This window comes from Patella vulgata, chromosome 2, assembly GCF_932274485.2.
Source record: "Patella vulgata chromosome 2, xgPatVulg1.2, whole genome shotgun sequence".
Classification (NCBI taxonomy): domain Eukaryota; kingdom Metazoa; phylum Mollusca; class Gastropoda; family Patellidae; genus Patella; species Patella vulgata.
Genome location: NC_065880.2, coordinates 10,581,689 through 10,597,251, shown reverse-complemented (window position 1 = coordinate 10,597,251; position 15,563 = coordinate 10,581,689).

Genomic DNA, 15,563 nt, shown 5'->3' with positions numbered 1-15,563 from the left:
TACATTATGGGAGATTCGATAAGAAGTTGGCAGTTCTCACTATAATAATTAAAAACTAGATAACGTAAAGGCAATTTGCTGAAAATTTCATTCAAATTGATCCACTATGAACCGAGAACTAAGCGAATGAAATTTCTACCTAGCCTCGGTCATCATTACTAAAGTCAGTACGATAAACAGCATAGTCTCAATTATCCATTTAATCGTTTAATCGAGAAGGAAAGTTATGCAGTAAATCGGCTCACAATCCACTTAAGATCGCAGGCTAGCGATGCCATCTAGAGTTGATTATGGTCTGGATAAGTTAATTAATGTCTAATTAATAATTTAGATAACATTTCAGGCCTAAAGAAAGACCTGCAATAGACAGATTTAGCTCTTGCATAATGTATGTTTAAATGACAGAACATTATGTGCGTGTCTCTCCACGTATTTTAAGTTATCTTTCGAGGAGGACAATCCCTCTACTCTATTTTTTTTTACACGAAGAGAGTGCGTTACGCTCAAAGGTTTATGTCAGTAATACTCATACAATAAACTAACAATATGAGTAGATAATGGCAATATCTCCCTGACGTACTTAATCAACGTGTTAAAGGGACTATCCCGAATTGAACAGAGTCTCAAAATTAAAAGTCCGAGTACGTATGAAAGCTAAGCGCCAAAATATAAAGAAATGGTGTATTTACCCTGTCTCAAAATTTCAGCTCAAAATATTGAGTCATTTGGACGTGAACGTCAAAACTGCTTATCCGGACACGTAACCCTTTTAAGATTTTGGGTCAATTCTTTTGTTGGGTGACCTGATAATCGATTCCCCTTTCTTTAGAGGTTTATGCAGTGAATGACCCATGTGCTATACTTGATAACGAAAGGTAAATTTCACCTACACATTATTTTTATAAAATAAAAGGCTGGTTTTATCCAGACACCGCATAATACAGCATTTGGCACTGGTCCCCACTTCCAGATTAAGACTGACGGGTTTAAATTGTTTGAAAACGTATCAAATATATTGAGTTAGTTGCTCGGCCCTAAGGTAGAGGATTTTAAGTGATTTTAACACAAAATTAACCAGTTTTATTCTCCAAAATATTATCAGGGGCGGATCAAGGAATTTTTGCAGGAGGGGGTTTGTCAGGTTCCTGAGAAAATGTACCCCCCCCCCCTCCTTGAAATTTTTTGAGAAATACATGGTCTCTATCGTCATTTTGGCGTAATGTATATGCATACACATTGAGCTTTTTGAAACAGATAAATCCAACAACATTTTTATTATGAATTAATAAGATTACATTGTGATTCAATTTTAATGATGCAAAGCATTAATTGTGATATCACATATGCCCATCCTGTCGCACCATCTGACGATAAAGGATAAAGGACAATTATGACACATTTCTCATAAAAAAGGTTGTTTTACAAAAAGAAATTATGTAGCTGAGCGCCCCCGCCCCCCTGGAACCCGCCCCTGTATATGAACAGTGATAAAAGCAGTTGTAGATTATTACTGTCATGGTGGCTAAGTGGGTAAGACGCTGGCTGGCTAGCCTGTGGCACGGGTGTTCGATCCCTGCATTGGCTGAGAAAGTTCATCCAGATTTTCCGACGTGGTTCCCCTTTGTCAGTGATGCAGGACAGAGGAGCTGTCTAATCGTTCGGATTGGACGAAAAATCAAGGTCCCGTGTAAACATTGGCGTGCACGTAAAAGACCCCTTGACAGTTGGAATTCGATATAAGAGTAGGCCATAGTGCCGCTGTCTGGGCAAAATTTTCCCTCATAGCACACTGTATGGCGTATGCCCGCCTTCATTAGCCCAGTTCGAAGCAGAGCAGTAGGACGTTATACCCCATTTCATTTCATTTATTTTGTTATCTTGCCAAGGGAGACAATCCCTCAAGTAATAAGGTTTTTTTACAGACTTTGTATATCTTTTACATGAAGAGAGCGCGTTACGTCCATAGTTTATGTGAATAATACTCATGCATTAACAAGATACAATAAACTATCTAACAATAAGTGTAGTTTAATGGTCGAGTGCGAGACATTAAAGAACAATATTGGTGCCAGTCATTATCACATATGTGATAGAGCTGGTTGAACACATTCCAAATATAAGTTGCTATATGGGACTGTAAGAGGATATCTGACAATTCATAAAAAGAATTGACAGCCACTAGATAAGAGAACACGAAAGAAAAACAGAAAAAGTCCGTGCATTACCATGTTTTATAAGGTACAGAGACATTCAATTACTTTATTGAATTTTTATTTTATGAATTGTCAGATATCCTCTCGCAGTCTCACACAACAACTTTTGGTCTTCGAAGGAATTATTAGTGAGCAGAAATTCGGCCGTGTATCTGTTACCACTCGTCACATCAGTCAGTTATATAGAGGTATGACTCGTGTTTTCCTTTGGCGTTCGTCACTTCCGATTCAGGAAACCTCTATTACTCAGCTATCGTAGCAATGATCTCTGTTTTAAAATTATATTTGGAATGTGTTTAACCAGCTCTATTACATATGTGATAATGACTGGCACCAATATTGTCCTTTAAAGTAACTAAGTCTCTAACTCAATATCATCAAAAATCTTCGACATTGAAAACACGAATTATTTGTCAATTCAAATCAACATTGGTCTTGTGATCTTACAGGGAAAAGATGGGCTTCTGATATCCAATATTCAAGACAAAATAAACATTTTACCATTGGTACACGAATCGTGTACCATAGTGCGTTTTAGTGTCATTTGCAACAAGTGACCAGAAAGAACGAGGCTAGATATATTCAACTGGAGAGCCTGCTTAATAGACTGGAATAACCAGACGCTAGAAATTGCTATAGGGTTGAGACACATGCTGTATTTCGCTGGACATAACTGATTTGAAATTAGAGTCAAACCTGAAACAATTGAATGTAAATCAGTTTATATACAATCAGATCACATTATTATATGCGTTTCGACCCATTTGGGTCAATTTCTAGGTCCCAAATATTAGCGATTTAGCTCCTTTAAGTAATATATCGATATTGTACGAGTACGCTAGCACGAGTGCAATATCTGAATATTAGGCAATGTCTTGCACGCACGTCCAATATTGCAACAAGTATAAATAATGTACGCTTGGCACATTGCCCGTACCATTATTTCAAATAATGGTACACCAACATCAAAGGATGACGTCACATCTGTATTTTAAGTGTAGGTAAAGGCGATATCTCCCTGACGTAATTAATAAACGTGTTGTATAAGGTATATATATGTACAGCGATAGAATCAATTGTAGATTATTATTACCCACCTCCGCGACCATAACATCATCTTACATTTGAGACCATTCATGTATAGGCAACAGAAATTGACTGTATAGGTCACGTATTATATTAAAGTTTCTGTTGCTCAAATATCTCTGTCAATTTATTATTACGCCCATCATCATTCAGACCGATGCGCCTTTGTTTACCCGGATACCCGTGAATAGAATATCGTTTACACTCAACGCACCCAAAGTCTCTCTCGCTTTGATTTGATTGTATAGATTCATGTTGAATTTAAATTGTTGCAAATAAACATTCTTTCATAAAGTGGCTATCGAGTGGTTTGACGAGCACTGACTGGGACAAAATGCACTCTCCCCCCCCCCCTCTCTCTCTCTCTCTTTCTCACGGTTCAATTTTATTTCAATAAATCGCTTAAGTTGAAGAAAACCGGAGGACCCTGCGATAACAGGCGATATTGGACTTGTGACCCTACTATAGTTTGTGTGGCGTGGGCGTTAAACATCATTTCTGCCGTAAATGAAGTCAAAATTAATTTACCAGCGGGAGATGGGGTTTAATGTCCACTCTACGGAAACTAGGTCATTTCGAGACTAACATGGTTAGATTTTATATCAATAGAGGTGTTTTGTGGTGGGAGGAAACCGAAGAACCCGGAGAAAACGCACGAGGTTGGAGATGCTACTGTTATAGTACATATTTTGATATACATGTATTTACTTATCTTAATTGATTAATTGCTTTAAAGTGGATAAGTTAATCTTTACTCCGAACCCTGATCGTTCTAATCTGGACGCACTGTCTTATCTATTTACCTTTTCTACACAACAATCTTAAAATAATTTAATATTACTTAACATGCATCCTAGTCATTGATTTAGTATGTACCTATATTTGAGTTACGTCTCAGTAATGTAAATATGTTAATTTATATCACATTTTGTATTATATGGTTAACCCTTATCATGTATATATATGTTCAAATAATTCTAGTGTAATTATTATTAAGATATTAAGTTGGCGATAGCGACTGGGTAGAAATATAAGAGACGAAATACGAACAATTATGTTCATTCGTTAATAAACCCAGATCGACGTCAAATAATTAGTACTTATGTTTCTTATAGGTGAGTTAGTTTATAATTGTGTCGCCTAATAATTCATTTAGTATATATGTTTATGTTATTCCTAATATTATAATGTGTAATAGTTTACTATACTTATTCACATAATATGATAATACTTTATATTTGCTATTGATAAATGTATGTTTCTTTTATGCATAATATGATAATGTGAAATAGCTTACAATTGCACTTGATCACATAATATATGCTTACTTTATATATTCAACTATTCATTACTAGATAATTTGTAAATGATGTTTTAATTATGATTTCATATATCTTTATTTGTGTTATTCATGTTCATTCGTTAATAAACCCAGATCGACGTCAAATAATTAGTACTTATGTTTCTTATAGATTAAAGCTTCTTGAATAACAATTATTGTGAGAGCGCTGTGTGCTTCGACGTATTAGAGCTACGCACCCCCCAACATAAGAAATCTTAAAATACGTCAAGCTAACACAAAAGAAGCACGCTCGCACTACCATAATCCTTGTCAACCACGCCACTTAACTCAATGACAGAGATCTTGTGATATAAAGCGCATGCGTTAAATCGTTCGGCCACACAATCACCCCGCCCACCCCTCCTGGCCGTAAATGAGTTCAAAATTGATTAATCAACGGAGTTCCTCTTTAAATGGAAGGCGACCAGTCATGGCGCACAAAGTCCCCACGTTATAAACTTCCTCGTTCAGTTGTTGTAGTGTTATAGGAAATAAATATATGAATCGTTGGTCGAGTTTACTATAGTAGAGGATGTGTCAATAGGACATGAGTTACTTTGTGTAGACTCAATGTAAATAGCAGTCGAGTGTATTTCTTAATATAGGTTATATATAGATATATGTATCTATATATATATATCACGTTTATAAATCAGGGATATTCGTTGACAGGTGGACCGAGGATTTACGATGAATACTACATAAAGAGCACCACAGGTAAGAATATAATTATACACATTGGTTATTAAGTTCTGGGGGGTTGGATGGCCGAATGGTTAGCCCGTGCGCGTTCAATCATGACGTCTGTCATAGAGTCAACTATGGTGTGGTTTTGATGTACGTGACAAGGAATAGGGTCGCTTGTCCAACCTCGTGGGCGTTCTCCGGGTCCTCTCGTTTCCTCCCACTGCTAAAGACCCACATATCTTCAGACTCATCAGTGAAATATTGGTTATTAAGAATTATTATATTGCACGTAATATTATGCCATATAAAAGTAGTGTTAATAATAGATGGTGAAGTATATGTAATGGGGTATACGTAATATATGCAATAGGGTATATGTAATGGGGTATACGTAATGGGGTATATGTAATGGGGTATATGTCATGGGGTATACGTAATGGGGTATATGTAATGAGGTATGTGTAACGTGTAATACAATATATATACTGTCGATGGATCCGACGAAAAGCTACCAGTTTGGACAGATGACCCTACTCCTTTTGACGTGCAAGATTGGGATCGAAACTCAATGACAGACCTTATTTTAGAGACTTTTAGAAAACAAGTTTTATTTTACGGTCTAAGTCATTTATTTGTTCACAAATAAATAACCCTATCTTACATTATTCATAAATAGGGTTTACCCATGCATGTGAACGCTTGCTATGTTATGTGGTATGATATTAACGATACTATTAAAGGGACAATAACACTCTTGCTGGCTTGATAGCTCCAGTAAATAAATATTAGCCTTATTCTAAGTATTAGATGTTTAAGTGTCCTACCTGTTGTGTAAATTATCCATTACATCCTATTTTACTTGTCCAGAGTGTTCGAAAAGTCACATTTGAAAAGGTTTACGTTAGGCTTTTCAAATCATTTAGTTGAATTTTTCCAATTTTTTAAATTAGGTGTGCTAAGATGAAATTTGTATCATCAATTAATTGTAATACTGTAAAATAGCACAATTTGTTGACCAGAATAAAGATTGGGACATATTATTCAGTTACAACAAGAGTGGTATTGAGCCTTTAAATAACTTTATATATACATGTATACTGAGAAGCAAAGAAAACGCACAACAGATTTGACAGACGGGACATAATGCAGCTGATATGCGACTTTTGGAATGATTCGAGGCTAGACTTTTACCGATACAAGAAAATCAAAAACAATGGAGCTATGGCCTACTGTTACATGGAATTCCAACTGACAAGAGTTCTTTTACGTGCATGCCAATGTGTACACCGGGCCTTCTTTATTCATCAGATTTGTTTGGTTTTTTTTTTAAAAAAAAGGAAAGGGGGGGGGGGGGGCTTTTGTATGTATGTGTTCAAGCCCGGATCCAGGATTTTGTCGAACGAGTGGGGGGGGGGAATACATTGGAGCAAAGGGTAATCATCAGAGTGCCGCATGCATTAGTGGTTTAGTGTAGTCCCCAAAGTCTTCGTCGCGGCCCCATTCCGAAAGCAATTGTATACGTTGCAACCTTAGGAATTGCTTGGGCGGAGACAATGCGAAAATCATGTTTATATCATCTATTAAAGAGCAGATATTTGAACTACAACAGTAATAACGCAAACGAAAATGAAAATCAACTATGTCACAACGAAGATTTTTTCAACTCTTTCTCGCCACTTTTTTTCCCTGGAGCAATTCTGAGGTCTGTAAAAAAACACAAAACACCAGTAATGTAGAGAATTCAGAACGATTAGAGCTGTCCTTCGCTAACCACTTATCTAATCGAACTGACTGAGACAGCTGACCTATAGCCTACTTATGACCCTAAACAGACAATAAAATCTGGGAATCCCATAGCTGGCTGTTTGTACTGGTCTGAACTCTAGGCCTACTTATATGAAACCGACCCTAAACAGAAACTAAAATCTGGGAATCCCATAGCTGACTGCTCGTACTGGTCTGAACAGTGATGACCAGTCTCACTGGGACTGAGGTGGGGGGGGGGGGCACGGCCCCCTGCCCCCCCCCCCCGGATCCGCGCCGATGTTGTTTATGTATATACGTAAGTTACGTGTTTATATCAGTTAAACTCGTGAATATTAGAGAGTGAGATCAATATAGGCCTGACATCTTCTACAATCCAATTCAAAATGAAACAGAAAACAGAATATAAACTTGTTAAGAGTATTGAACCCAAACATAACTGAGTTAACTGTTCGATTTACTTAAAGATACATTATAGGAGATTTTTATAGAGAGTTGGCCATTCTTGATATAACAGTTCAAAAGTAGATGATGAAAGAAGAATATATTGAAAATTTCAGTCAAATTACTTTATTCTGAACATAGTTATCATCGTTGTAATATTTGACTAGAAATGGTAGTGAAATGTGCCTTCACCTTAGCCGATCGTTTGATTGACAGGCGTTAACTCCACCTACATATCTCGATTATCAAGTAAAGTTTTCAATGGCATGCGGAAACGCTCTACAGCGGCGTCGCTAAGTACACTCTATCATTTAGCCTCGATCTAACTGACGTATTCTCATCAGGGTGCGCCATATTTGGATTAATCAATAAGTGAAATCCTATTTAAATCTGAGCTGTAGCCGAGCCATCCGTGGGTCTACAGAGTTGATTTTGGGCTTGTTGTTTAAATAAAGATCTAATTTATAATTTCTATAACATCTGAAGCCTAAATTAAGACTTGCAATAATCAGTTTTTGCTCTTGCATAATGCATGTTTAATTTATTTATCTGTAATGAAAAATACCAATCTATACTCAAATACCAATCTATACTCAAATACCAATCTATACTCAAATTAAGATGCTTTATGTAAGAGTTGAATCTGCCTATTGCAGGTCTATTTTCTGACTTCAAATGTTATATAAATTATTATTTAGACATGCCAAGCCTATAATCAACCCCCTAGTTCTTCGGATGGTCGCGATTTAACGATAAAATGGATAATCGAGACATAGTCTTGTTTGTCAAGTATCATTGCTACGATAATAACCGATCTGCGCTAAATCTTCCAACGGATATAACTTCCCCGAGAATCAAATATTTGACTGACATTTCAATACATTTATTTTCATTATCTATTTTTGAAGTATGACAGCAAGAAAGATCAGGCCCCCAGTTCACAAAGCATTCTCAGACTTAAGTTAAGAATTTACTCAAAATTGTTCACCTTATTTTAACTATAATTTAGCTTTATAAAACTTTTGCTGTTTTAATGTATCAAATACATTAATAAGAAACGTGTTGTGTTTTTGGATGAACTCGGGGCCAGCCCTTGATCTAAGTCTTACATAATGTATATTGAACATATATAACAAGACCATAATCAACTCTCGATGCCATCTGATGCTTCTTTATTTATTAGATTTGAGCTATTTTAGAAATAACGACCTACGACCAGCTCTTTATCTAAATCTTACATATTACACCTTTAACTAATCAGTCACTATAAATGAAAACAATATCCTGACATTGATAGCGTTTGCACTTCTCGCACGTCAAGAGTAAACAGAGAGAGAGAGAGAGAGAGAGAGAGAGAGATGGGGTTTAGCGTCCACTCGACACAAACTAGGACATTTCGGGACTAACATATGGTTCAATTTTATTTCAATAATTCGCTTGCGCGAATATGTCTTTAGCAGTAGGCGGAAACCGGAGAACCCAGAGAAAACCCACGAAGTCACGTACAACCGAGGAATTGAAACCACGTCAGTTCACTTAATGGCAGACCTTATGATACAGCGCGCACGTGCTAACCATTCGGTCATCCACCCCACCCCCTCAATAGTTAACAAAAGCGATCGACCATTATTTATGGTCATGCAACGGCGACTTCGTTGAAATATTAAGATTGTCAAATAGATTTATCTAGACGTATCAATTTCTATGACAACAAATATGTTTTCCTTGTAGTTTTAATCTATTATCTAGTATTATCTAGACCTTTGTTTAAACACAGTTTATTCCCGAATGTGCAAAAAAATATATAATCAAGATACGCACATAATAAAAGTCACGTTATTTATAATACATATATCTCAATATTAATAAACATCAATTATAGCGATTGTGGATAGGAAAGTTTATTCCCAAATGTACCCAATAAATAATAGATAAAAAAAAATATCAAGATACGTACGTAATAAAAGTCATGTTATTTATAACACATAAATCAATATAAACATCAGTTAAAGGAGCTAAGTCTCCAACTCAATATCATCCAAAATCTTCAACATTGAAAACACGATTTATTTGTCAAATTAAATCAACATTCATGTTGTGATCTTACCGGAAAAAGATGGGCTTTTGATATCCAATATTTAAGACAAAATAAACATTTTACCATTGGTACACGAATCGTGTACCATAATGCGCTTTAGCCCCAGTTGTATCAAGAGACTCGAGGGACGGGGCTAGACACATTGCAGCAGACAACGACGTATGTAGACTGGAATAACCAGACGCTAGAAATTTGCACTCGCTTGAGACTGCTGGCTTATTTCGCCGAACATAACTGATTTGAAATTGGAGTAAAAACGGAAACCATTGAATATAAATGAGTTTATATACATTCATATTACAGTATTATATGCGTTGAGACCCACTTTTGTTAATTTCTAGATACCAAATGTTAGCGATTTAGCTCCTTTAAAAGCGACCGTGGATATGATAAGAAAGTGTGCGCCCCCCCCCCCCCCCCCCCCCAAAAAAAAAACAAAACAACCAAAAACATATCAAGATACGTACATAATAAAAGTCATTTTTGTTTATAATACATAAATCTTTATTAAACATACATTATGGGAGATAAGATAAAGAAAGAGCTGGCAGTTCTCACTATAATAGTTAAAAAACTAGGCAATGTAAAGGGAATTTGCTGACAATTTCAGTCAAATTGATCCACTTTGAAACAAGATATTAGCTTTTGAATTTTAGGCCTAGCATCGATCATCATTACTAAAGTGTGTACGATAAAAACATAGTCTCGGTTATCCACTTTTTGGATTTAATCATCAATGGGCGTTGAGTAGCAGATCGGATTTAAATCCAGTAAATATTGCAGGACAGCGATGACATCGAGAGTTTATTATGGTCTGGGTAAGTTGATTAATGTCTAATTAATAATTAAGAAAACATTTCAGGCCTAAAGAAAGACCTGCAATAGGCAGATTTAGCTCTTGCATAATGTATATTTAAAGCGATCGTGGATATGACATGAATATATCTTATCTTTTATGATATATTTATGTTAATCAGAAGTTATTCACCGATATTATCATTGTGTGATTCACCCAAAATTATATTAATTCAAACTTATAAAATTGTAGAATAAACTGGAGAATAACCCATAAATCTGTCTGACAATGATCGCTAGAGCGATACTGTTTTTGCCCCCCCCCCTTCCAACACTAGTCATATCTAGATGATTCACTAGCAGATTGTGATAAAGCGAAAACTTTTGTACATACTTATATAAGCTTCAAAGGAACAATAAAAAATTCATGCATCAATGCCCATAAATTCATGGGCCCTGGAGCGGCGCACCGACTGCACCCCCTCTCGTGAGGCCTGGCAACATGAACTGACACAGATTTTAGTGTATCAATACATACCATCTGTTAAGGATGTTTTTCGCTTAGGCCAGTGCTTATGTGGAGACTTAACCTCTCCCCCAAATTCTTAAACCTAACCTCATCCCTTTGACTGTAAACGCCCAAACATCTCTACGGCCAGTCTGCGATCTTCTACAGTGCCGAACTCACGCACGTGGTTAGCACGTATCATACGCTCTGTCATTGAGTCAACTGGCGGGGTTTCGATTCCCCCGGTTATACGTGACAAGGAGTAGGGTCGCCTGTCCAACCTCGTGGGTTTTCTCCGGGTCCTCCGGTTTCCTCCCACTGCTAATGACCCCTACACGCAAGCGAATTATTGAAATAAAAATTTGAACCATGTGTTAGTCCCGAAATGACCTAGTTTGTGTCGAGACGTTAAAGCCTCTCCCTCTCTCTCTCTCTCTCTCTCTCTCCCTCTCTCTCTCACACCGGATATGACGCGTTAAACTCCATTTCATATCATGTGATATTACGATTATTATGTAAGATAGTATGTTAAGAGTCACTCGTGTTTTGTGTTATATTTTTTTTATCACGTAAAATCAGTGTGTCAATACGTCTAAGTAATTTAACACAGTGGTCTATTTACCTGTGTTAAATAAAGCTTCTAATGACATGGTATAGACTATTTACCTGTAACTATCCCCTGCGTGGGATATAAATAACAAAGTTATTGTTAACCCAGAGTTATACCATATCTTGTGTATTCACTATGATACGACGTCTAGTTATCTAGGCTAGTCGTGGATTCAGTCCCACAAACAGTACGAGGCGAGAAGTAGGGATACCGGTCTAACCCCGTTGGTTCCTCCGTTGCCGCCAACTTCTAAATGAAATGAAATGAAATGGGGTTTAACGTCCTACTGTTCTGCTCCGACTGGGCTAATGAAGACGAGCATACACCATACACGGGCACTATAATGGCCTACTCTTATATCGAATTCCAACTGTCAAGGGATCTTTTACGTGCACGCCGATGTGTACACGGGACCTCGGTTTTTCGTCTCATCCGAAGGACTAGACAGCTGTCCTTGTCAGACCCTCCGTTCTGTGCCACTGACAAGGAGAAACCACGTCTGAAAATCCCGATGAACTTTCTCGGCCAATGCAGGGATCGAACACGCGACCTCCAGGCTAGCGAGCCAGCGTCTTACCCACTTAGCCACCGTGGCTCCTCGTCTTCCAACTTCTACAATCTGAAGACAGCGTGACAATAATATGGTTCAAGAAGTAGGGTCTCCAGTCTAAGCTTGTTGGTTTTCTATGGGGAACTACTGTTTTACTTATCTTTACTACACTAGGATCTGGAAGAGTTGTTATATAACCCGCGTTTTGGTTGAGGCGAGGGATTAGCCTATGAAATGGTCTGTTACGTTGAGCGTCTGGCGTGAGGTACACGGATCTGTGGGTAATCCACTAGAAACATCAATGCTGATTGGGTAATCAAATGTTTGACGTCATAGAGAGAGAGAGAGAGAGAGAGAGAGAGAGAGAGAGAGAGAGAGAGAGAGAGAGAAATGGGGTTTAACGTCCACTCGATACAAACTAGGTCATTTCGGGACTAACATATGGTTTAATTTCATTTCAATAATTCGCTTGCGCTTAGGGGTCTTTAGCAGTGGGAGGAAACCGGAGGACCCGGAGAAAACCCACGAGGTTGGACAGGCGACCCTACTCCTTGTCACGTACAACCGGGGATTCGAAACCACGCCAGTCGACTCAATGACAGACTTTTTGATACAGCGCGCGTACGCTAACCATTCAGCCATCCAACCCCCTTGACGTCATAGGGTCAAAAGCCGCTCGTATGACCCATGACGTGACCTCCCAAAACATCTAGTAGACGAAATATAGATCTGTATTTTAATCAGAGTGTAAATTTCGTAGAAGTCGTAGTCATATTTAAATTCAGAATTCTCTTTCAGTTTTAGCATGCCCTATTTATAAACTGTATCATGTTTTATTTTGGTGGGTTGGAGTCTACTTTAACAAATGTTTAGTGGGCTTGTTAAAAGGAAATTATCACTCTCTACAAGGAAATAACTGTAATTAATTTAGGATTATATCGTTATATAACGTTTATTTGCAACAATCTAAATTCAACACCAACGATAACTGTACAGTTAATTAATAGGCTATGGTTCAATTTTATTTAAATAATTCGGTAGCGCGTAGGGGTCTTTAGCGGCGGGAGGAAACCAAAGGATCCGGTGAAAACCCACGAGATTGGACAGGCTACCCTACTCTTTGTCACTTACAAGTGTCTTTAGCGGTATAAGGCTACCAGGGGTCCGGAGAAACAAGCGACCTTACTTCTTGTCACATACAAACGGGGAATCAAGACCATGCCACTTGACTCAGTAAAAGACCTTATATGTTTAACCGAACGCATCCCCACCCCCTTAATATTCGAAATTAAAAACACGAATAAGAATTCAGTAATTATGATGTTTGTTATCTTGCGGTGAAAATATGGTAACCTGATTTCCAAGACACAATGAACAATTTTTGTTCAATACACGAGTCGTGTATTCTATTGTTTCGGACGCCATGTGTATTGGACAAAGAAAAATATATCCTACAAGAGAGAGAGAGAGAGAGAGAGGAGAGAGAGAGAGAGAGAGGAGAGAGAGAGGGAGGAGAGAGGGAGAGAGAGAGGAGAGAAAGAGAGGGAGGAGAGAGAGAGGGAGGAGAGAGAGAGGAGAGAGAGAGAGAGAGGAGAGAGAGAGAGAGTGAGACACAGAGAGAGAGAGGAGAGGAGAGAGAGAGAGAGGAGAGAGTGAGAGATGGGGTTTAACGTCCACTCGACACAAACTAGATCATTTAAGGACTAATATATGGTTTAATTTTATATTTCAACAATTCGCTTGCGCGTAGGGGTCTTTAGCAGTGGGAGGAAACCAGAGGACCCGGAGAAAATCCACAAGGTTGAACAGGCGACCCTACTCCTTGTCACGTACAACCGGGGATTGGAAACCACGCCAGTTGACTCAATGACAGACCTTATGATATAGCGCGCAGACAGTGCGGAAGTAATTAGTAACTTTAAATACATTCAAATAACATTAATATGGGCTTTTAAGCTTCAAAAAAATAAAACCATAAGGCTTTTGAACTTTGGCCGATTTCAAATTAATGCATTAAATTTATAGAGCTGTAAAATAATGTAGAAGACCAAACAAATTATTAATCAGTGTTCTTAATCCTTAGTTCTTCATTCAAAATCCTTAATCCTTAGTTCTTCATTCAAAATCCTTAATTCTTATTCCTTCATTCAAAATCCTTAATTCTTATTTCTTTGATCGTGTGTTATCGTATTAACTTTAGTTTTATATCCATTTTCAAGACTGCGTTTAGATTAAATTATCCATCACAAAATGTATTTAAATCCACTAAATATCGCGAGCTAACGATGACATCATCTAGAGTTGATTATGGACTGGATAAGTTAATTAAAGGGAAATTATGGGAGATTAGATAAAGAGATGGATGTTCTAGCTATAATAGTTAAAAATAGATAACGTAAATAGTTAAATTTTAGACTAGACTAAAGTCGGTACAATAAAATAAAACTTAGCCTCGATTATCCACTTTTACGTTTAAATGTATTCCAATCTGATAAAGATCACAGGCTAGCGATGGTATCGAGAGTTTATTATGCTCTGGATAAGTTAATTTATGTATAATTAATAATTTAGATAACATTTCATGCCCAAAGAAAGACCTGCGATAAGCAGATTTAGCTCTTACATAATGTATGTTTAATGTCTAATTAATAATTCCGATAACATTTAAGGCCTAAAGAAAGACCTGCAATAGGCAGAATTGGCTCTTGCATATTGCATGTTTAAACTAACAGTCGACCGGTATTTATTTATATGATCTGTTATTGATATATAGAGGATTTGTCGTTTTAGAGTGAATAACATTTTATTTCATCGAGAAGCAAGAAAACTTATATTTTCACGAATGCGTAGATGAAATAAAATATTTTATTCACTACAAAACGACAAATGTTCTATTTATTTTATGATTTTACAATCATTTTAGGTAAAAACAACATGGACTACTTTGTCCGCTTCTAGCCAGTGGAATAACACTTTTATTTCACTGATAAAACGCGGTATTCCACTATTGATCATAAAATAAAGTTTCAATAATCGCGATGCTGATGGGCAACATTGCCCTCATATAGTATGTAAAACTTTATTTAATAAGAAATGAGCAGGCGAAAAAAACAGGATATGAATATAAAAGTGTTATTAGAAGGAAGATTAAAACAATGTAGAGGACATTGACCTAGATGATAAGATATATTACATTTACAATAGATTTATAACGAGGGAGAGAGAATTGGGGTTTAACGTCCACTCGAACTAAACTAGGTCATTTCGGGACTAACATATGGTTTAATTTTATTTCAATAATTCGCTTGCGCGTAGGGGTCTTTTTTAGCAGTGGGAGGAAACCGGAGGACCCGTAGAAAACCCACGAGGTTGGACAGGCGACCCTACTCCTTGTCCCGTACAACCGGGGAATCGAAACCACGCCAGCTGACTCAATGACAGACTTTATGACACAGCGCGCACACGC